This window comes from Oncorhynchus kisutch, unplaced genomic scaffold (assembly GCF_002021735.2).
Source record: "Oncorhynchus kisutch isolate 150728-3 unplaced genomic scaffold, Okis_V2 scaffold1854, whole genome shotgun sequence".
NCBI lineage: Eukaryota > Metazoa > Chordata > Actinopteri > Salmoniformes > Salmonidae > Oncorhynchus > Oncorhynchus kisutch.
Window position 1 is genome coordinate 21,369 of NW_022263799.1, and position 21,103 is coordinate 42,471.

General features: G+C 39.9%; 20 non-coding genes across 20 annotated transcripts; all 20 read right to left on the bottom strand.

The window, feature by feature from the left end:
* Positions 1 to 389: 389 nt before the first annotated feature.
* On the bottom strand, positions 390 to 461 carry trnat-ugu (transfer RNA threonine (anticodon UGU)). The gene has a single exon. It is a non-coding gene; the product is annotated as a tRNA-Thr (tRNA).
* A 542-nt stretch (positions 462 to 1,003) lies between these two features.
* Positions 1,004 to 1,075, bottom strand: trnaa-cgc (transfer RNA alanine (anticodon CGC)). The gene has a single exon. It is a non-coding gene; the product is annotated as a tRNA-Ala (tRNA).
* Positions 1,076 to 2,451: 1,376 nt separating this feature from the next.
* Positions 2,452 to 2,523, bottom strand: trnat-ugu (transfer RNA threonine (anticodon UGU)). Its single transcript has one exon. It is a non-coding gene; the product is annotated as a tRNA-Thr (tRNA).
* Positions 2,524 to 3,065: 542 nt separating this feature from the next.
* Positions 3,066 to 3,137, bottom strand: trnaa-cgc (transfer RNA alanine (anticodon CGC)). Its single transcript has one exon. It is a non-coding gene; the product is annotated as a tRNA-Ala (tRNA).
* Positions 3,138 to 4,513: 1,376 nt separating this feature from the next.
* On the bottom strand, positions 4,514 to 4,585 carry trnat-ugu (transfer RNA threonine (anticodon UGU)). Its single transcript has one exon. It is a non-coding gene; the product is annotated as a tRNA-Thr (tRNA).
* A 542-nt stretch (positions 4,586 to 5,127) lies between these two features.
* On the bottom strand, positions 5,128 to 5,199 carry trnaa-cgc (transfer RNA alanine (anticodon CGC)). The gene has a single exon. It is a non-coding gene; the product is annotated as a tRNA-Ala (tRNA).
* Positions 5,200 to 6,574: 1,375 nt separating this feature from the next.
* On the bottom strand, positions 6,575 to 6,646 carry trnat-ugu (transfer RNA threonine (anticodon UGU)). Its single transcript has one exon. It is a non-coding gene; the product is annotated as a tRNA-Thr (tRNA).
* Positions 6,647 to 7,188: 542 nt separating this feature from the next.
* On the bottom strand, positions 7,189 to 7,260 carry trnaa-cgc (transfer RNA alanine (anticodon CGC)). The gene has a single exon. It is a non-coding gene; the product is annotated as a tRNA-Ala (tRNA).
* A 1,376-nt stretch (positions 7,261 to 8,636) lies between these two features.
* Positions 8,637 to 8,708, bottom strand: trnat-ugu (transfer RNA threonine (anticodon UGU)). The gene has a single exon. It is a non-coding gene; the product is annotated as a tRNA-Thr (tRNA).
* Positions 8,709 to 9,250: 542 nt separating this feature from the next.
* trnaa-cgc (transfer RNA alanine (anticodon CGC)) lies at positions 9,251 to 9,322 on the bottom strand. Its single transcript has one exon. It is a non-coding gene; the product is annotated as a tRNA-Ala (tRNA).
* Positions 9,323 to 10,699: 1,377 nt separating this feature from the next.
* On the bottom strand, positions 10,700 to 10,771 carry trnat-ugu (transfer RNA threonine (anticodon UGU)). Its single transcript has one exon. It is a non-coding gene; the product is annotated as a tRNA-Thr (tRNA).
* A 542-nt stretch (positions 10,772 to 11,313) lies between these two features.
* Positions 11,314 to 11,385, bottom strand: trnaa-cgc (transfer RNA alanine (anticodon CGC)). The gene has a single exon. It is a non-coding gene; the product is annotated as a tRNA-Ala (tRNA).
* Positions 11,386 to 12,761: 1,376 nt separating this feature from the next.
* On the bottom strand, positions 12,762 to 12,833 carry trnat-ugu (transfer RNA threonine (anticodon UGU)). The gene has a single exon. It is a non-coding gene; the product is annotated as a tRNA-Thr (tRNA).
* A 542-nt stretch (positions 12,834 to 13,375) lies between these two features.
* On the bottom strand, positions 13,376 to 13,447 carry trnaa-cgc (transfer RNA alanine (anticodon CGC)). The gene has a single exon. It is a non-coding gene; the product is annotated as a tRNA-Ala (tRNA).
* A 1,375-nt stretch (positions 13,448 to 14,822) lies between these two features.
* trnat-ugu (transfer RNA threonine (anticodon UGU)) lies at positions 14,823 to 14,894 on the bottom strand. Its single transcript has one exon. It is a non-coding gene; the product is annotated as a tRNA-Thr (tRNA).
* Positions 14,895 to 15,436: 542 nt separating this feature from the next.
* trnaa-cgc (transfer RNA alanine (anticodon CGC)) lies at positions 15,437 to 15,508 on the bottom strand. Its single transcript has one exon. It is a non-coding gene; the product is annotated as a tRNA-Ala (tRNA).
* A 1,404-nt stretch (positions 15,509 to 16,912) lies between these two features.
* trnat-ugu (transfer RNA threonine (anticodon UGU)) lies at positions 16,913 to 16,983 on the bottom strand. The gene has a single exon. It is a non-coding gene; the product is annotated as a tRNA-Thr (tRNA).
* Positions 16,984 to 17,515: 532 nt separating this feature from the next.
* trnaa-cgc (transfer RNA alanine (anticodon CGC)) lies at positions 17,516 to 17,587 on the bottom strand. The gene has a single exon. It is a non-coding gene; the product is annotated as a tRNA-Ala (tRNA).
* Positions 17,588 to 18,991: 1,404 nt separating this feature from the next.
* trnat-ugu (transfer RNA threonine (anticodon UGU)) lies at positions 18,992 to 19,063 on the bottom strand. The gene has a single exon. It is a non-coding gene; the product is annotated as a tRNA-Thr (tRNA).
* A 532-nt stretch (positions 19,064 to 19,595) lies between these two features.
* On the bottom strand, positions 19,596 to 19,667 carry trnaa-cgc (transfer RNA alanine (anticodon CGC)). The gene has a single exon. It is a non-coding gene; the product is annotated as a tRNA-Ala (tRNA).
* Between the last annotated feature and the right edge of the window lie 1,436 nt (positions 19,668 to 21,103).

Consider the following 21,103-nt stretch of genomic DNA (forward strand, 5'->3'; position numbering starts at 1 on the left):
ACAAATTGACCCTTTCTTTACACTGTTCTAATGAAAGTACATTTCCAAAATATCATCTAGCTTCCATAAACGTCGAACAAGGCTTGAACCCAGGATTGAACCCATGTGCTTCAGTTTACAAAAACAGATGACTTAGCACATCTATTTCCTTCTTAAAATGTCAACATTCTGGAAAGTAGAGTTGTGCAAAAGCTAATTTCACAACTAAATATACTCATCAGAAAATTTGGGGATGAACTTCAGAGCGCATGCATTTCAAGTATTAGCTCTACCATAGAGGCACATCCCCTTACTATATAATAGCAGGGTTGCCATTTTGAGAAAAAAAAATTTCTCTTCAAAGTCCTCCAGTGAAAGAACCTTCAGATGGTACCAGCTATCTTTCAGTAAGGCACGGATGGGATTTGAACCCATGATCTTCGGTTTACAAGACCGACGCCTTACCGCTTGGCCACCATGCCACTCTATGATGCAAGATTTTTATCAACATTCTGGAAAGTAGTAGTTGTGTAATGTGAATTTGGGACACAAATAACATCTCTGTTTCCTGTGAGAATTTCAACATTCTGGAAAGTAGGAGTTGTGTAATGTGAATTTGGCACACAAATACTCAGTGGAGAACCTTGGGATTGAACCAAGGACCTCATACTAAAATAGCATGCACTCCCCCTCTGAGCTTCGATCCAATTTTATTTGCAGATAAAATGCAATATTAATACAATGTACTTTTTATATACACCACTCCATTGAAACTACAATGAAATGATAGCAGCAATTCTAAATACAAGCAAGTATGGACAGTCATCTAACCAATGAACTTCAGTTTTTGAAAATGATGCAATTGAAGTTGGCAACCATGCCACTTCTGTTACATAAATGTACGAACAGGGATTGAACACATGTTCTTCAGATTACAAGAGCAAATTATTTAGCACGTCTCTGTTTCCTGCTGAGAATTTCAACATTCTGGAAAGTAGGAGATGGGCCATTGCAAAATTTTTAATGGAGAAGCTGGGGATTGAACCCAGGACCTCATACATGCGAAGCATGCGCTCTACCACTGAGCTACATCCCCTTTCTGTGAAAGAAATTGTTTTTTCTTATTTTTTTAAATTTCACCTATAATTAATCAGGTAAGCTAGTTGAGAACAAGTTTTCATATTCAACTGCGACCTGGCCAAGATAAAGCAAAGCAGCGCAACACAAACAACAACACAGAGTTACAGATGGAATAAACAAGCCTACAGTCAATAACACAATAGAAGAAAAAAAGAAAGTCTATATACAGTGCGTGCAAATGGAGGTAAGGCAATAAATAGGCAATAGTAGCGAAGTATTTACAATTTAGCAAATTAACACTGGAGTGATAGATGAGCAGATGATGATGTGCAAGTAGAAATACTGGTGTGCAAAGAGCAGAAAGTATATTAAAACAATATGGGGATGAGGTAGGTAGATTGGGTGGGCTATTTACAAATGGGCTTTGTACAGCTGCAGCGATCAGTTAGCTGCTCAGATAGCCGATGTTTAAAGTTAGCAGTGTTGCCAACACCTCAGTAAGGAAAGTAGCTATTGGCTGTCCTAAAAGTCGCTAGAAGTTGCTAAATGATGTCATCACCTAATTTGCATAATTGTCCATGTGCATGTAATTGTAATGGACACTGTAGGAGTGAGGAATAACATTGTGGAAGAGACAAAAAGTGAGTAAAATGAAAATGTCTGCAAGTATTCAGAGGGGTCTGAATACTTGCTAAATACAGCGACTAAGTCGCTAAGTTGGCAACACTGGAACGAATTTTTGCAATTCGTTCCAGTCATTGTCAGCAGAGAACTGGAAGGAAAGGCGGCCAAAGGAGGTGTTGGCTTTGGGGATGACCAGTGAGATATACCTGCTGGAACGTGTGCTACGGGTGGGTGTTGTTATCGTGACCAGTGAGCTGAGATAAGGTGGAGCTTTACCTAGCATAGACTAAAAAGATGACCTGGAACCAGTGGGTCTGGCGACGAATATGTAGCGAGGGCCAGCCGGCTAGAGCATACAGGTCGTAGTGGCCATATCAATACAAATTGACCCTTTCTTTACACTGTTCTAATGAAAGTACATTTCCAAAATATCATCTAGCTTCCATAAACGTCGAACAAGGCTTGAACCCAGGATTGAACCCATGTGCTTCAGTTTACAAAAACAGATGATTTAGCACATCTATTTCCTTCTTAAAATGTCAACATTCTGGAAAGTAGAGTTGTGCAAAAGCTAATTTCACAACTAAATATACTCATCAGAAAATTTGGGGATGAACTTCAGAGCGCATGCATTTCAAGTATTAGCTCTACCATAGAGGCACATCCCCTTACTATATAATAGCATGGTTGCCATTTTGAGAAAACTTTTTTTCTCTTCAAAGTCCTCCAGTGAAAGAACCTTCACATGGTACCAGCTATCTTTCAGTAAGGCACGGATGGGATTTGAACCCATGATCTTCGGTTTACAAGACCGACGCCTTACCGCTTGGCCACCATGCCACTCTATGATGCAAGATTTTTATCAACATTCTGGAAAGTAGTAGTTGTGTAATGTGAATTTGGCACACAAATAACATCTCTGTTTCCTGTGAGAATTTCAACATTCTGGAAAGTAGGAGTTGTGTAATGTGAATTTGGCACACAAATACTCAGTGGAGAACCTTGGGATTGAACCAAGGACCTCATACTAAAATAGCATGCACTCCCCCTCTGAGCTTCGATCCAATTTTATTTGCAGATAAAATGCAATATTAATACAATGTACTTTTTATATACACCACTCCATTGAAACTACAATGAAATGATAGCAGCAATTCTAAATACAAGCAAGTATGGACAGTCATCTAACCAATGAACTTCAGTTTTTGAAAATGATGCAATTGAAGTTGGCAACCATGCCACTTCTGTTACATAAATGTACGAACAGGGATTGAACACATGTTCTTCAGATTACAAGAGCAAATTATTTAGCACGTCTCTGTTTCCTGCTGAGAATTTCAACATTCTGGAAAGTAGGAGATGGGCCATTGCAAAATTTTTAATGGAGAAGCTGGGGATTGAACCCAGGACCTCATACATGCGAAGCATGCGCTCTACCACTGAGCTACATCCCCTTTCTGTGAAAGAAATTGTTTTTTCTTATTTTTTTAAATTTCACCTATAATTAATCAGGTAAGCTAGTTGAGAACAAGTTTTCATATTCAACTGCGACCTGGCCAAGATAAAGCAAAGCAGCGCAACACAAACAACAACACAGAGTTACAGATGGAATAAACAAGCCTACAGTCAATAACACAATAGAAGAAAAAAAGAAAGTCTATATACAGTGCGTGCAAATGGAGGTAAGGCAATAAATAGGCAATAGTAGCGAAGTATTTACAATTTAGCAAATTAACACTGGAGTGATAGATGAGCAGATGATGATGTGCAAGTAGAAATACTGGTGTGCAAAGAGCAGAAAGTATATTAAAACAATATGGGGATGAGGTAGGTAGATTGGGTGGGCTATTTACAAATGGGCTTTGTACAGCTGCAGCGATCAGTTAGCTGCTCAGATAGCCGATGTTTAAAGTTAGCAGTGTTGCCAACACCTCAGTAAGGAAAGTAGCTATTGGCTGTCCTAAAAGTCGCTAGAAGTTGCTAAATGATGTCATCACCTAATTTGCATAATTGTCCATGTGCATGTAATTGTAATGGACACTGTAGGAGTGAGGAATAACATTGTGGAAGAGACAAAAAGTGAGTAAAATGAAAATGTCTGCAAGTATTCAGAGGGGTCTGAATACTTGCTAAATACAGCGACTAAGTCGCTAAGTTGGCAACACTGGAACGAATTTTTGCAATTCGTTCCAGTCATTGTCAGCAGAGAACTGGAAGGAAAGGCGGCCAAAGGAGGTGTTGGCTTTGGGGATGACCAGTGAGATATACCTGCTGGAACGTGTGCTACGGGTGGGTGTTGTTATCGTGACCAGTGAGCTGAGATAAGGTGGAGCTTTACCTAGCATAGACTAAAAAGATGACCTGGAACCAGTGGGTCTGGCGACGAATATGTAGCGAGGGCCAGCCGGCTAGAGCATACAGGTCGTAGTGGCCATATCAATACAAATTGACCCTTTCTTTACACTGTTCTAATGAAAGTACATTTCCAAAATATCATCTAGCTTCCATAAACGTCGAACAAGGCTTGAACCCAGGATTGAACCCATGTGCTTCAGTTTACAAAAACAGATGATTTAGCACATCTATTTCCTTCTTAAAATGTCAACATTCTGGAAAGTAGAGTTGTGCAAAAGCTAATTTCACAACTAAATATACTCATCAGAAAATTTGGGGATGAACTTCAGAGCGCATGCATTTCAAGTATTAGCTCTACCATAGAGGCACATCCCCTTACTATATAATAGCATGGTTGCCATTTTGAGAAAACTTTTTTTCTCTTCAAAGTCCTCCAGTGAAAGAACCTTCACATGGTACCAGCTATCTTTCAGTAAGGCACGGATGGGATTTGAACCCATGATCTTCGGTTTACAAGACCGACGCCTTACCGCTTGGCCACCATGCCACTCTATGATGCAAGATTTTTATCAACATTCTGGAAAGTAGTAGTTGTGTAATGTGAATTTGGCACACAAATAACATCTCTGTTTCCTGTGAGAATTTCAACATTCTGGAAAGTAGGAGTTGTGTAATGTGAATTTGGCACACAAATACTCAGTGGAGAACCTTGGGATTGAACCAAGGACCTCATACTAAAATAGCATGCACTCCCCCTCTGAGCTTCGATCCAATTTTATTTGCAGATAAAATGCAATATTAATACAATGTACTTTTTATATACACCACTCCATTGAAACTACAATGAAATGATAGCAGCAATTCTAAATACAAGCAAGTATGGACAGTCATCTAACCAATGAACTTCAGTTTTTGAAAATGATGCAATTGAAGTTGGCAACCATGCCACTTCTGTTACATAAATGTACGAACAGGGATTGAACACATGTTCTTCAGATTACAAGAGCAAATTATTTAGCACGTCTCTGTTTCCTGCTGAGAATTTCAACATTCTGGAAAGTAGGAGATGGGCCATTGCAAAATTTTTAATGGAGAAGCTGGGGATTGAACCCAGGACCTCATACATGCGAAGCATGCGCTCTACCACTGAGCTACATCCCCTTTCTGTGAAAGAAATTGTTTTTTCTTATTTTTTTAAATTTCACCTATAATTAATCAGGTAAGCTAGTTGAGAACAAGTTTTCATATTCAACTGCGACCTGGCCAAGATAAAGCAAAGCAGCGCAACACAAACAACAACACAGAGTTACAGATGGAATAAACAAGCCTACAGTCAATAACACAATAGAAGAAAAAAAGAAAGTCTATATACAGTGCGTGCAAATGGAGGTAAGGCAATAAATAGGCAATAGTAGCGAAGTATTTACAATTTAGCAAATTAACACTGGAGTGATAGATGAGCAGATGATGATGTGCAAGTAGAAATACTGGTGTGCAAAGAGCAGAAAGTATATTAAAACAATATGGGGATGAGGTAGGTAGATTGGGTGGGCTATTTACAAATGGGCTTTGTACAGCTGCAGCGATCAGTTAGCTGCTCAGATAGCCGATGTTTAAAGTTAGCAGTGTTGCCAACACCTCAGTAAGGAAAGTAGCTATTGGCTGTCCTAAAAGTCGCTAGAAGTTGCTAAATGATGTCATCACCTAATTTGCATAATTGTCCATGTGCATGTAATTGTAATGGACACTGTAGGAGTGAGGAATAACATTGTGGAAGAGACAAAAAGTGAGTAAAATGAAAATGTCTGCAAGTATTCAGAGGGGTCTGAATACTTGCTAAATACAGCGACTAAGTCGCTAAGTTGGCAACACTGGAACGAATTTTTGCAATTCGTTCCAGTCATTGTCAGCAGAGAACTGGAAGGAAAGGCGGCCAAAGGAGGTGTTGGCTTTGGGGATGACCAGTGAGATATACCTGCTGGAACGTGTGCTACGGGTGGGTGTTGTTATCGTGACCAGTGAGCTGAGATAAGGTGGAGCTTTACCTAGCATAGACTAAAAAGATGACCTGGAACCAGTGGGTCTGGCGACGAATATGTAGCGAGGGCCAGCCGGCTAGAGCATACAGGTCGTAGTGGCCATATCAATACAAATTGACCCTTTCTTTACACTGTTCTAATGAAAGTACATTTCCAAAATATCATCTAGCTTCCATAAACGTCGAACAAGGCTTGAACCCAGGATTGAACCCATGTGCTTCAGTTTACAAAAACAGATGATTTTGCACATCTATTTCCTTCTTAATATGTCAACATTCTGGAAAGTAGAGTTGTGCAAAAGCTAATTTCACAACTAAATATACTCATCAGAAAATTTGGGGATGAACTTCAGAGCACATGCATTTCAAGTATTAGCTCTACCATAGAGGCACATCCCCTTACTATATAATAGCATGGTTGCCATTTTGAGAAAACTTTTTTCTCTTCAAAGTCCTCCAGTGAAAGAAACTTCACATGGTACCAGCAATCTTTCAGTAAGGCACGGATGGGATTTGAACCCATGATCTTCGGTTTACAAGACCGACGCCTTACCGCTTGGCCACCATGCCACTCTATGATGCAAGATTTTTATCAACATTCTGGAAAGTAGTAGTTGTGTAATGTGAATTTGGCACACAAATAACATCTCTGTTTCCTGTGAGAATTTCAACATTCTGGAAAGTAGGAGTTGTGTAATGTGAATTTGGCACACAAATACTCAGTGGAGAACCTTGGGATTGAACCAAGGACCTCATACTAAAATAGCATGCACTCCCCCTCTGAGCTTCGATCCAATTTTATTTGCAGATAAAATGCAATATTAATACAATGTACTTTTTATATACACCACTCCATTGAAACTACAATGAAATGATAGCAGCAATTCTAAATACAAGCAAGTATGGACAGTCATCTAACCAATGAACTTCAGTTTTTGAAAATGATGCAATTGAAGTTGGCAACCATGCCACTTCTGTTACATAAATGTACGAACAGGGATTGAACACATGTTCTTCAGATTACAAGAGCAAATTATTTAGCACGTCTCTGTTTCCTGCTGAGAATTTCAACATTCTGGAAAGTAGGAGATGGGCCATTGCAAAATTTTTAATGGAGAAGCTGGGGATTGAACCCAGGACCTCATACATGCGAAGCATGCGCTCTACCACTGAGCTACATCCCCTTTCTGTGAAAGAAATTGTTTTTTCTTATTTTTTTAAATTTCACCTATAATTAATCAGGTAAGCTAGTTGAGAACAAGTTTTCATATTCAACTGCGACCTGGCCAAGATAAAGCAAAGCAGCGCAACACAAACAACAACACAGAGTTACAGATGGAATAAACAAGCCTACAGTCAATAACACAATAGAAGAAAAAAAGAAAGTCTATATACAGTGCGTGCAAATGGAGGTAAGGCAATAAATAGGCAATAGTAGCGAAGTATTTACAATTTAGCAAATTAACACTGGAGTGATAGATGAGCAGATGATGATGTGCAAGTAGAAATACTGGTGTGCAAAGAGCAGAAAGTATATTAAAACAATATGGGGATGAGGTAGGTAGATTGGGTGGGCTATTTACAAATGGGCTTTGTACAGCTGCAGCGATCAGTTAGCTGCTCAGATAGCCGATGTTTAAAGTTAGCAGTGTTGCCAACACCTCAGTAAGGAAAGTAGCTATTGGCTGTCCTAAAAGTCGCTAGAAGTTGCTAAATGATGTCATCACCTAATTTGCATAATTGTCCATGTGCATGTAATTGTAATGGACACTGTAGGAGTGAGGAATAACATTGTGGAAGAGACAAAAAGTGAGTAAAATGAAAATGTCTGCAAGTATTCAGAGGGGTCTGAATACTTGCTAAATACAGCGACTAAGTCGCTAAGTTGGCAACACTGGAACGAATTTTTGCAATTCGTTCCAGTCATTGTCAGCAGAGAACTGGAAGGAAAGGCGGCCAAAGGAGGTGTTGGCTTTGGGGATGACCAGTGAGATATACCTGCTGGAACGTGTGCTACGGGTGGGTGTTGTTATCGTGACCAGTGAGCTGAGATAAGGTGGAGCTTTACCTAGCATAGACTAAAAAGATGACCTGGAACCAGTGGGTCTGGCGACGAATATGTAGCGAGGGCCAGCCGGCTAGAGCATACAGGTCGTAGTGGCCATATCAATACAAATTGACCCTTTCTTTACACTGTTCTAATGAAAGTACATTTCCAAAATATCATCTAGCTTCCATAAACGTCGAACAAGGCTTGAACCCAGGATTGAACCCATGTGCTTCAGTTTACAAAAACAGATGATTTAGCACATCTATTTCCTTCTTAAAATGTCAACATTCTGGAAAGTAGAGTTGTGCAAAAGCTAATTTCACAACTAAATATACTCATCAGAAAATTTGGGGATGAACTTCAGAGCGCATGCATTTCAAGTATTAGCTCTACCATAGAGGCACATCCCCTTACTATATAATAGCATGGTTGCCATTTTGAGAAAACTTTTTTTCTCTTCAAAGTCCTCCAGTGAAAGAACCTTCACATGGTACCAGCTATCTTTCAGTAAGGCACGGATGGGATTTGAACCCATGATCTTCGGTTTACAAGACCGACGCCTTACCGCTTGGCCACCATGCCACTCTATGATGCAAGATTTTTATCAACATTCTGGAAAGTAGTAGTTGTGTAATGTGAATTTGGCACACAAATAACATCTCTGTTTCCTGTGAGAATTTCAACATTCTGGAAAGTAGGAGTTGTGTAATGTGAATTTGGCACACAAATACTCAGTGGAGAACCTTGGGATTGAACCAAGGACCTCATACTAAAATAGCATGCACTCCCCCTCTGAGCTTCGATCCAATTTTATTTGCAGATAAAATGCAATATTAATACAATGTACTTTTTATATACACCACTCCATTGAAACTACAATGAAATGATAGCAGCAATTCTAAATACAAGCAAGTATGGACAGTCATCTAACCAATGAACTTCAGTTTTTGAAAATGATGCAATTGAAGTTGGCAACCATGCCACTTCTGTTACATAAATGTACGAACAGGGATTGAACACATGTTCTTCAGATTACAAGAGCAAATTATTTAGCACGTCTCTGTTTCCTGCTGAGAATTTCAACATTCTGGAAAGTAGGAGATGGGCCATTGCAAAATTTTTAATGGAGAAGCTGGGGATTGAACCCAGGACCTCATACATGCGAAGCATGCGCTCTACCACTGAGCTACATCCCCTTTCTGTGAAAGAAATTGTTTTTTCTTATTTTTTTAAATTTCACCTATAATTAATCAGGTAAGCTAGTTGAGAACAAGTTTTCATATTCAACTGCGACCTGGCCAAGATAAAGCAAAGCAGCGCAACACAAACAACAACACAGAGTTACAGATGGAATAAACAAGCCTACAGTCAATAACACAATAGAAGAAAAAAAGAAAGTCTATATACAGTGCGTGCAAATGGAGGTAAGGCAATAAATAGGCAATAGTAGCGAAGTATTTACAATTTAGCAAATTAACACTGGAGTGATAGATGAGCAGATGATGATGTGCAAGTAGAAATACTGGTGTGCAAAGAGCAGAAAGTATATTAAAACAATATGGGGATGAGGTAGGTAGATTGGGTGGGCTATTTACAAATGGGCTTTGTACAGCTGCAGCGATCAGTTAGCTGCTCAGATAGCCGATGTTTAAAGTTAGCAGTGTTGCCAACACCTCAGTAAGGAAAGTAGCTATTGGCTGTCCTAAAAGTCGCTAGAAGTTGCTAAATGATGTCATCACCTAATTTGCATAATTGTCCATGTGCATGTAATTGTAATGGACACTGTAGGAGTGAGGAATAACATTGTGGAAGAGACAAAAAGTGAGTAAAATGAAAATGTCTGCAAGTATTCAGAGGGGTCTGAATACTTGCTAAATACAGCGACTAAGTCGCTAAGTTGGCAACACTGGAACGAATTTTTGCAATTCGTTCCAGTCATTGTCAGCAGAGAACTGGAAGGAAAGGCGGCCAAAGGAGGTGTTGGCTTTGGGGATGACCAGTGAGATATACCTGCTGGAACGTGTGCTACGGGTGGGTGTTGTTATCGTGACCAGTGAGCTGAGATAAGGTGGAGCTTTACCTAGCATAGACTAAAAAGATGACCTGGAACCAGTGGGTCTGGCGACGAATATGTAGCGAGGGCCAGCCGGCTAGAGCATACAGGTCGTAGTGGCCATATCAATACAAATTGACCCTTTCTTTACACTGTTCTAATGAAAGTACATTTCCAAAATATCATCTAGCTTCCATAAACGTCGAACAAGGCTTGAACCCAGGATTGAACCCATGTGCTTCAGTTTACAAAAACAGATGACTTAGCACATCTATTTCCTTCTTAAAATGTCAACATTCTGGAAAGTAGAGTTGTGCAAAAGCTAATTTCACAACTAAATATACTCATCAGAAAATTTGGGGATGAACTTCAGAGCGCATGCATTTCAAGTATTAGCTCTACCATAGAGGCACATCCCCTTACTATATAATAGCATGGTTGCCATTTTGAGAAAAACTTTTTTTCTCTTCAAAGTCCTCCAGTGAAAGAACCTTCACATGGTACCAGCTATCTTTCAGTAAGGCACGGATGGGATTTGAACCCATGATCTTCGGTTTACAAGACCGACGCCTTACCGCTTGGCCACCATGCCACTCTATGATGCAAGATTTTTATCAACATTCTGGAAAGTAGTAGTTGTGTAATGTGAATTTGGCACACAAATAACATCTCTGTTTCCTGTGAGAATTTCAACATTCTGGAAAGTAGGAGTTGTGTAATGTGAATTTGGCACACAAATACTCAGTGGAGAACCTTGGGATTGAACCAAGGACCTCATACTAAAATAGCATGCACTCCCCCTCTGAGCTTCGATCCAATTTTATTTGCAGATAAAATGCAATATTAATACAATGTACTTTTTATATACACCACTCCATTGAAACTACAATGAAATGATAGCAGCAATTCTAAATACAAGCAAGTATGGACAGTCATCTAACCAATGAACTTCAGTTTTTGAAAATGATGCAATTGAAGTTGGCAACCATGCCACTTCTGTTACATAAATGTACGAACAGGGATTGAACACATGTTCTTCAGATTACAAGAGCAAATTATTTAGCACGTCTCTGTTTCCTGCTGAGAATTTCAACATTCTGGAAAGTAGGAGATGGGCCATTGCAAAATTTTTAATGGAGAAGCTGGGGATTGAACCCAGGACCTCATACATGCGAAGCATGCGCTCTACCACTGAGCTACATCCCCTTTCTGTGAAAGAAATTGTTTTTTCTTATTTTTTTAAATTTCACCTATAATTAATCAGGTAAGCTAGTTGAGAACAAGTTTTCATATTCAACTGCGACCTGGCCAAGATAAAGCAAAGCAGCGCAACACAAACAACAACACAGAGTTACAGATGGAATAAACAAGCCTACAGTCAATAACACAATAGAAGAAAAAAAGAAAGTCTATATACAGTGCGTGCAAATGGAGGTAAGGCAATAAATAGGCAATAGTAGCGAAGTATTTACAATTTAGCAAATTAACACTGGAGTGATAGATGAGCAGATGATGATGTGCAAGTAGAAATACTGGTGTGCAAAGAGCAGAAAGTATATTAAAACAATATGGGGATGAGGTAGGTAGATTGGGTGGGCTATTTACAAATGGGCTTTGTACAGCTGCAGCGATCAGTTAGCTGCTCAGATAGCCGATGTTTAAAGTTAGCAGTGTTGCCAACACCTCAGTAAGGAAAGTAGCTATTGGCTGTCCTAAAAGTCGCTAGAAGTTGCTAAATGATGTCATCACCTAATTTGCATAATTGTCCATGTGCATGTAATTGTAATGGACACTGTAGGAGTGAGGAATAACATTGTGGAAGAGACAAAAAGTGAGTAAAATGAAAATGTCTGCAAGTATTCAGAGGGGTCTGAATACTTGCTAAATACAGCGACTAAGTCGCTAAGTTGGCAACACTGGAACGAATTTTTGCAATTCGTTCCAGTCATTGTCAGCAGAGAACTGGAAGGAAAGGCGGCCAAAGGAGGTGTTGGCTTTGGGGATGACCAGTGAGATATACCTGCTGGAACGTGTGCTACGGGTGGGTGTTGTTATCGTGACCAGTGAGCTGAGATAAGGTGGAGCTTTACCTAGCATAGACTAAAAAGATGACCTGGAACCAGTGGGTCTGGCGACGAATATGTAGCGAGGGCCAGCCGGCTAGAGCATACAGGTCGTAGTGGCCATATCAATACAAATTGACCCTTTCTTTACACTGTTCTAATGAAAGTACATTTCCAAAATATCATCTAGCTTCCATAAACGTCGAACAAGGCTTGAACCCAGGATTGAACCCATGTGCTTCAGTTTACAAAAACAGATGATTTAGCACATCTATTTCCTTCTTAAAATGTCAACATTCTGGAAAGTAGAGTTGTGCAAAAGCTAATTTCACAACTAAATATACTCATCAGAAAATTTGGGGATGAACTTCAGAGCGCATGCATTTCAAGTATTAGCTCTACCATAGAGGCACATCCCCTTACTATATAATAGCATGGTTGCCATTTTGAGAAAACTTTTTTTCTCTTCAAAGTCCTCCAGTGAAAGAACCTTCACATGGTACCAGCTATCTTTCAGTAAGGCACGGATGGGATTTGAACCCATGATCTTCGGTTTACAAGACCGACGCCTTACCGCTTGGCCACCATGCCACTCTATGCTGCAAGATTTTTATCAACATTCTGGAAAGTAGTAGTTGTGTAATATGAATTTGGGACACAAATAACATCTCTGTTTCCTGTGAGAATTTCAACATTCTGGAAAGTAGGAGTTGTGTAATGTGAATTTGGCACACAAATACTCAGTGGAGAACCTTGGGATTGAACCAAGGACCTCATACTAAAATAGCATGCACTCCCCCTCTGAGCTTCGATCCAATTTTATTTGCAGATAAAATGCAATATTAATACAATGTACTTTTTATATACACCACTCCATTGAAACTACAATGAAATGATAGCAGCAATTCTAAATACAAGCAAGTATGGACAGTCATCTAACCAATGAACTTCAGTTTTTGAAAATGATGCAATTGAAGTTGGCAACCATGCCACTTCTGTTACATAAATGTACGAACAGGGATTGAACACATGTTCTTCAGATTACAAGAGCAAATTATTTAGCACGTCTCTGTTTCCTGCTGAGAATTTCAACATTCTGGAAAGTAGGAGATGGGCCATTGCAAAATTTTTAATGGAGAAGCTGGGGATTGAACCCAGGACCTCATACATGCGAAGCATGCGCTCTACCACTGAGCTACATCCCCTTTCTGTGAAAGAAATTGTTTTTTCTTATTTTTTTAAATTTCACCTATAATTAATCAGGTAAGCTAGTTGAGAACAAGTTTCATATTCAACTGCGACCTGGCCAAGATAAAGCAAAGCAGCGCAACACAAACAACAACACAGAGTTACAGATGGAATAAACAAGCCTACAGTCAATAACACAATAGAAGAAAAAAAGAAAGTCTATATACAGTGCGTGCAAATGGAGGTAAGGCAATAAATAGGCAATAGTAGCGAAGTATTTACAATTTAGCAAATTAACACTGGAGTGATAGATGAGCAGATGATGATGTGCAAGTAGAAATACTGGTGTGCAAAGAGCAGAAAGTATATTAAAACAATATGGGGATGAGGTAGGTAGATTGGGTGGGCTATTTACAAATGGGCTTTGTACAGCTGCAGCGATCAGTTAGCTGCTCAGATAGCCGATGTTAAAGTTAGCAGTGTTGCCAACACCTCAGTAAGGAAAGTAGCTATTGGCTGTCCTAAAAGTCGCTAGAAGTTGCTAAATGATGTCATCACCTAATTTGCATAATTGTCCCATGTGCATGTAATTGTAATGGACACTGTAGGAGTGAGGAATAACATTGTGGAAGAGACAAAAAGTGAGTAAAATGAAAATGTCTGCAAGTATTCAGAGGGGTCTGAATACTTGCTAAATACAGCGACTAAGTCGCTAAGTTGGCAACACTGGAACGAATTTTTGCAATTCGTTCCAGTCATTGTCAGCAGAGAACTGGAAGGAAAGGCGGCCAAAGGAGGTGTTGGCTTTGGGGATGACCAGTGAGATATACCTGCTGGAACGTGTGCTACGGGTGGGTGTTGTTATCGTGACCAGTGAGCTGAGATAAGGTGGAGCTTTACCTAGCATAGACTAAAAAGATGACCTGGAACCAGTGGGTCTGGCGACGAATATGTAGCGAGGGCCAGCCGGCTAGAGCATACAGGTCGTAGTGGCCATATCAATACAAATTGACCCTTTCTTTACACTGTTCTAATGAAAGTACATTTCCAAAATATCATCTAGCTTCCATAAACGTCGAACAAGGCTTGAACCCAGGATTGAACCCATGTGCTTCAGTTTACAAAAACAGATGACTTAGCACATCTATTTCCTTCTTAAAATGTCAACATTCTGGAAAGTAGAGTTGTGCAAAAGCTAATTTCACAACTAAATATACTCATCAGAAAATTTGGGGATGAACTTCAGAGCGCATGCATTTCAAGTATTAGCTCTACCATAGAGGCACATCCCCTTACTATATAATAGCATGGTTGCCATTTTGAGAAAACTTTTTTTCTCTTCAAAGTCCTCCACTGAAAGAACCTTCACATGGTACCAGCAATCTTTCAGTAAGGCACGGATGGGATTTGAACCCATGATCTTCGGTTTACAAGACCGACGCCTTACGACTTGGCCACCATGCCACTCTATGGTGCAAGATTTTTATCAACATTCTGGAAAGTAGTAGTTGTGTAATGTGAATTTGGGACACAAATAACATCTCTGTTTCCTGTGAGAATTTCAACATTCTGGAAAGTAGGAGTTGTGTAATGTGAATTTGGCACACAAATACTCAGTGGAGAACCTTGGGATTGAACCAAGGACCTCATACTAAAATAGCATGCACTCCCCCTCTGAGCTTCGATCCAATTTTATTTGCAGATAAAATGCAATATTAATACAATGTACTTTTTATATACACCACTCCATTGAAACTACAATGAAATGATAGCAGCAATTCTAAATACAAGCAAGTATGGACAGTCATCTAACCAATGAACTTCAGTTTTTGAAAATGATGCAATTGAAGTTGGCAACCATGCCACTTCTGTTACATAAATGTACGAACAGGGATTGAACACATGTTCTTCAGATTACAAGAGCAAATTATTTAGCACGTCTCTGTTTCCTGCTGAGAATTTCAACATTCTGGAAAGTAGGAGATGGGCCATTGCAAAATGTTTAATGGAGAAGCTGGGGATTGAACCCAGGACCTCATACATGCGAAGCATGCGCTCTACCACTGAGCTACATCCCCTTTCTGTGAAAGAAATGGTTTTTTCTTATTTTTTTAAATTTCACCTATAATTAATCAGGTAAGCTAGTTGAGAACAAGTTTTCATATTCAACTGCGACCTGGCCAAGATAAAGCAAAGCAGCGCAACACAAACAACAACACAGAGTTACAGATGGAATAAACAAGCCTACAGTCAATAACACAATAGAAGAAAAAAAGAAAGTCTATATACAGTGCGTGCAAATGGAGGTAAGGCAATAAATAGGCAATAGTAGCGAAGTATTTACAATTTAGCAAATTAACACTGGAGTGATAGATGAGCAGATGATGATGTGCAAGTAGAAATACTGGTGTGCAAAGAGCAGAAAGTATATTAAAACAATATGGGGATGAGGTAGGTAGATTGGGTGGGCTATTTACAAATGGGCTTTGTACAGCTGCAGCGATCAGTTAGCTGCTCAGATAGCCGATGTTTAAAGTTAGCAGTGTTGCCAACACCTCAGTAAGGAAAGTAGCTATTGGCTGTCCTAAAAGTCGCTAGAAGTTGCTAAATGATGTCATCACCTAATTTGCATAATTGTCCATGTGCATGTAATTGTGATGGACACTGTAGGAGTGAGGAATAACATTGTGGAAGAGACAAAAAGTGAGTAAAATGAAAATGTCTGCAAGTATTCAGAGGGGTCTGAATACTTGCTAAATACAGCGACTAAGTCGCTAAGTTGGCAACACTGAAAGTTAGTGAGGGAAATATGTCTCCAGCTTCAGCGATTTTTGCAATTCGTTCCAGTCATTGTCAGCAGAGAACTGGAAGGAAAGGCGGCCAAAGGAGGTGTTGGCTTTGGGGATGACCAGTGAGATATACCTGCTGGAACGCGTGCTACGGGTGGGTGTTGTTATCGTGACCAGTGAGCTGAGATAAGGCGGAGCTTTACCTAGCATAGACTAAAAAGATGACCTGGAACCAGTGGGTCTGGCGACGAATATGTAGCGAGGGCCAGCCGACTAGAGCATACAGGTCGTAGTGGCCATATCAATACAATTGACCCTTTCTTTACACTGTTCTAATGAAAGTACATTTCCATAATATCATCTAGCTTCCATAAACGTCGAACAAGGCTTGAACCCAGGATTGAACCCATGTGCTTCAGTTTACAAAAACAGATGACTTAGCACATCTATTTCCTTCTTAAAATGTCAACATTCTGGAAAGTAGAGTTGTGCAAAAGCTAATTTCACAACTAAATATACTCATCAGAAAATTTGGGGATTAACTTCAGAGCGCATGCATTTCAAGTATTAGCTCTACCGTAGAGGTACATCCCCTTACTATATAATAGCAGGGTTGCCATTTTGAGAACTTTTTTTTTTCTTCAAAGTCCTCCAGTGAAAGAACCTTCCCATGGTACCAGCTATCTTTCAGTAAGGCACGGATGGGATTTGAACCCATGATCTTCGGTTTACAAGACCGACGCCTTACGCTTGGCCACCATGCCACTCTATGCTGCAAGATTTTATCAACATTTGGAAAGTAGTAGTTTGTTGTAATGTGAATTTGGGCACCAAATAACATCTCTGTTCTGTGGAATTTCAACATTCTGGAAAGTAGGAGTTGTGTAATGTGAATTTGGCACACAAATCCTCAGTGGAGAACCTTGGGATGAACCAAGGACCTCACAACTCGCATGCACTCCCCCTCTGAGCTCGATCCAATTTATTTGCAGATAAAATGCAATATTAATACAATGTACTTTTTATATACACCACTCCATTGAAACTACAATGAAATGATAGCAGCAATTCTAAATACACGCAAGTATGGACAGTCATCTAACCCATGAACTTCAGTTTTTGAAAATGATGCAATTGAAGTTGGCAACCATGCCACTTCTGTTACATAAATGTACGAACAGGGATTGAACACATGTTCTTCAGATTACAAGAGCAAATTATTTAGCACGTCTCTGTTTCCTGCTGAGAATTTCAACATTCTGGAAAGTAGGAGATGGGCCATTGCAAAAATTTGAATGGAGAAGCTGGGGATTGAACCCAGGACCTCATACATGCGAAGCATGCGCTCTACCACTGAGCTACATCCCCTTTCTGGGAAAGAAATGGTTTTTTCTTATTTTTTTAAATTTCACCTATAATTAATCAGGTAAGCTAGTTGAGAACAAGTTTTCATATTCAACTGCGACCTGGCCAAGATAAAGCAAAGCAGCGCAACACAAACAACAACACAGAGTTACAGATGGAATAAACAAGCGTACAGTCAATAACACAATAGAAGAAAAAAAGAAAGTCTATATACAGTGCGTGCAAATGGAGGTAAGGCAAGAAATAGGCCATAGTAGCGAAGTATTTACAATTTAGCAAATTAACACTGGAGTGATAGATGAGCAGATGATGATGTGCAAGTAGAAATACTGGTGTGCAAAGAGCAGAAAGTATATTAAAACAATATGGGGATGAGGTAGGTAGATTGGGTGGGCTATTTACAGATGGGCTTTGTACAGCTGCAGCGATCAGTTAGCTGCTCAGATAGCCGATGTTTAAAGTTAGCAGTGTTGCCAACACCTCAGTAAGGAAAGTAGCTATTGGCTGTCCTAAAAGTCACTAGAAGTTGCTAAATGATGTCATCACCTAATTTGCATAATTGTCCATGTGCATGTAATTGTGATGGACACTGTAGGAGTGAGGAATAACATTGTGGAAGAGACAAAAAGTGAGTAAAATGAAAATGTCTGCAAGTATTCAGAGGGGTCTGAATACTTGCTAAATACAGCGACTAAGTCGCTAAGTTGGCAACACTGAAAGTTAGTGAGGGAAATATGTCTCCAGCTTCAGCGATTTTTGCAATTCGTTCCAGTCATTGTCAGCAGAGAACTGGAAGGAAAGGCGGCCAAAGGAGGTGTTGGCTTTGGGGATGACCAGTGAGATATACCTGCTGGAACGCGTGCTACGGGTGGGTGTTGTTATCGTGACCAGTGAGCTGAGATAAGGCGGAGCTTTACCTAGCATAGACTAAAAAGATGACCTGGAACCAGTGGGTCTGGCGACGAATATGTAGCGAGGGCCAGCCGACTAGAGCATACAGGTCGTAGTGGCCATATCAATACAATTGACCCTTTCTTTACACTGTTCTAATGAAAGTACATTTCCATAATATCATCTAGCTTCCATAAACGTCGAACAAGGCTTGAACCCAGGATTGAACCCATGTGCTTCAGTTTACAAAAACAGATGACTTAGCACATCTATTTCCTTCTTAAAATGTCAACATTCTGGAAAGTAGAGTTGTGCAAAAGCTAATTTCACAACTAAATATACTCATCAGAAAATTTGGGGATTAACTTCAGAGCGCATGCATTTCAAGTATTAGCTCTACCGTAGAGGTACATCCCCTTACTATATAATAGCAGGGTTGCCATTTTGAGAACTTTTTTTTTTCTTCAAAGTCCTCCAGTGAAAGAACCTTCCCATGGTACCAGCTATCTTTCAGTAAGGCACGGATGGGATTTGAACCCATGATCTTCGGTTTACAAGACCGACGCCTTACCGCTTGGCCACCATGCCACTCTATGCTGCAAGATATTTATCAATATTCTGGAAAGTAGTAGTTGTGTAATGTGAATTTGGCACACAAATAACATCTCTGTTTCCTGTGAGAATTTCAACATTCTGGAAAGTAGGAGTTGTGTAATGTGAATTTGGCACACAAATACTCAGTGGAGAACCTTGGGATTGAACCAAGTACTAAAATAGCATGCACTCCCCCTCTGAGCTTCGATCCAATTTTATTTGCAGAAAATGCAAATAATAACAATGTACTTTTTATATACACCACTCCATTGAAACTACAATGAAATGATAGCAGCAATTCTAAATACACGCAAGTATGGACAGTCATCTAACCCATGAACTTCAGTTTTTGAAAATGATGCAATTGAAGTTGGCAACCATGCCACTTCTGTTACATAAATGTACGAACAGGGATTGAACACATGTTCTTCAGATTACAAGAGCAAATTATTTAGCACGTCTCTGTTTCCTGCTGAGAATTTCAACATTCTGGAAAGTAGGAGATGGGCCATTGCAAAAATTTGAATGGAGAAGCTGGGGATTGAACCCAGGACCTCATACATGCGAAGCATGCGCTCTACCACTGAGCTACATCCCCTTTCTGGGAAAGAAATGGTTTTTTCTTATTTTTTAAATTTCACCTATAATTAATCAGGTAAGCTAGTTGAGAACAAGTTTCATATTCAACTGCGACCTGGCCAAGATAAAGCAAAGCAGCGCAACACAAACAACAACACAGAGTTACAGATGGAATAAACAAGCGTACAGTCAATAACACAATAGAAGAAAAAAAAGAAGTCTATATACAGTGCGTGCAAATGGAGGTAAGGCAAGAAATAGGCCATAGTAGCGAAGTAGTTTACAATTTAGCAAATTAACACTGGAGTGATAGATGAGCAGATGATGATGTGCAAGTAGAAATACTGGTGTGCAAAGAGCAGAAAGTATATTAAACAATATGGGATGAGGTAGGTGAGGTAGGTAGATTGGGTGGGCTATTTACAGATGGGCTTTGTACAGCTGCAGCGATCAGTTAGCTGCTCAGATAGCCGATGTTTAAAGTTAGCAGTGTTGCCAACACCTCAGTAAGGAAAGTAGCTATTGGCTGTCCTAAAAGTCACTAGAAGTTGCTAAATGATGTCATCACCTAATTTGCATAATTGTCCATGTGCATGTAATTGTGATGGACACTGTAGGAGTGAGGAATAACATTGTGGAAGAGACAAAAAGTGAGTAAAATGAAAATGTCTGCAAGTATTCAGAGGGGTCTGAATACTTGCTAAATACAGCGACTAAGTCGCTAAGTTGGCAACACTGAAAGTTAGTGAGGGAAATATGTCTCCAGCTTCAGCGATTTTTGCAATTCGTTCCAGTCATTGTCAGCAGAGAACTGGAAGGAAAGGCGGCCAAAGGAGGTGTTGGCTTTGGGGATGACCAGTGAGATATACCTGCTGGAACGCGTGCTCGGGTGGGTGTTGTTATCGTGACCAGTGAGCTGAGATAAGGCGGAGCTTTACCTAGCATAGACTAAAAAGATGACCTGGAACCAGTGGGTCTGGCGACGACGAATATGTAGCGAGGGCCAGCCGACTAGAGCATACAGGTCGTAGTGGCCATATCAATACAATTGACCCTTCTTTACACTGTTCTAATGAAAGTACATTTCCATAATATCATCTAGCTTCCATAAACGTCGAACAAGGCTTGAACCCAGGATTGAACCCATGTGCTTCAGTTTACAAAAACAGATGACTTAGCACATCTATTTCCTTCTTAAAATGTCAACATTCTGGAAAGTAGAGTTGTGCAAAAGCTAATTTCACAACTAAATATACTCATCAGAAATTTGGGGATTAACTTCAGAGCGCATGCATTTCAAGTATTAGCTCTACCGTAGAGGTACATCCCCTTACTATATAATAGCAGGGTTGCCATTTTGAGAACTTTTTTTTCTTCAAAGTCCTCCAGTGAAAGAACCTTCCCATGGTACCAGCTATCTTTCAGTAAGGCACGGATGGGATTTGAACCCATGAT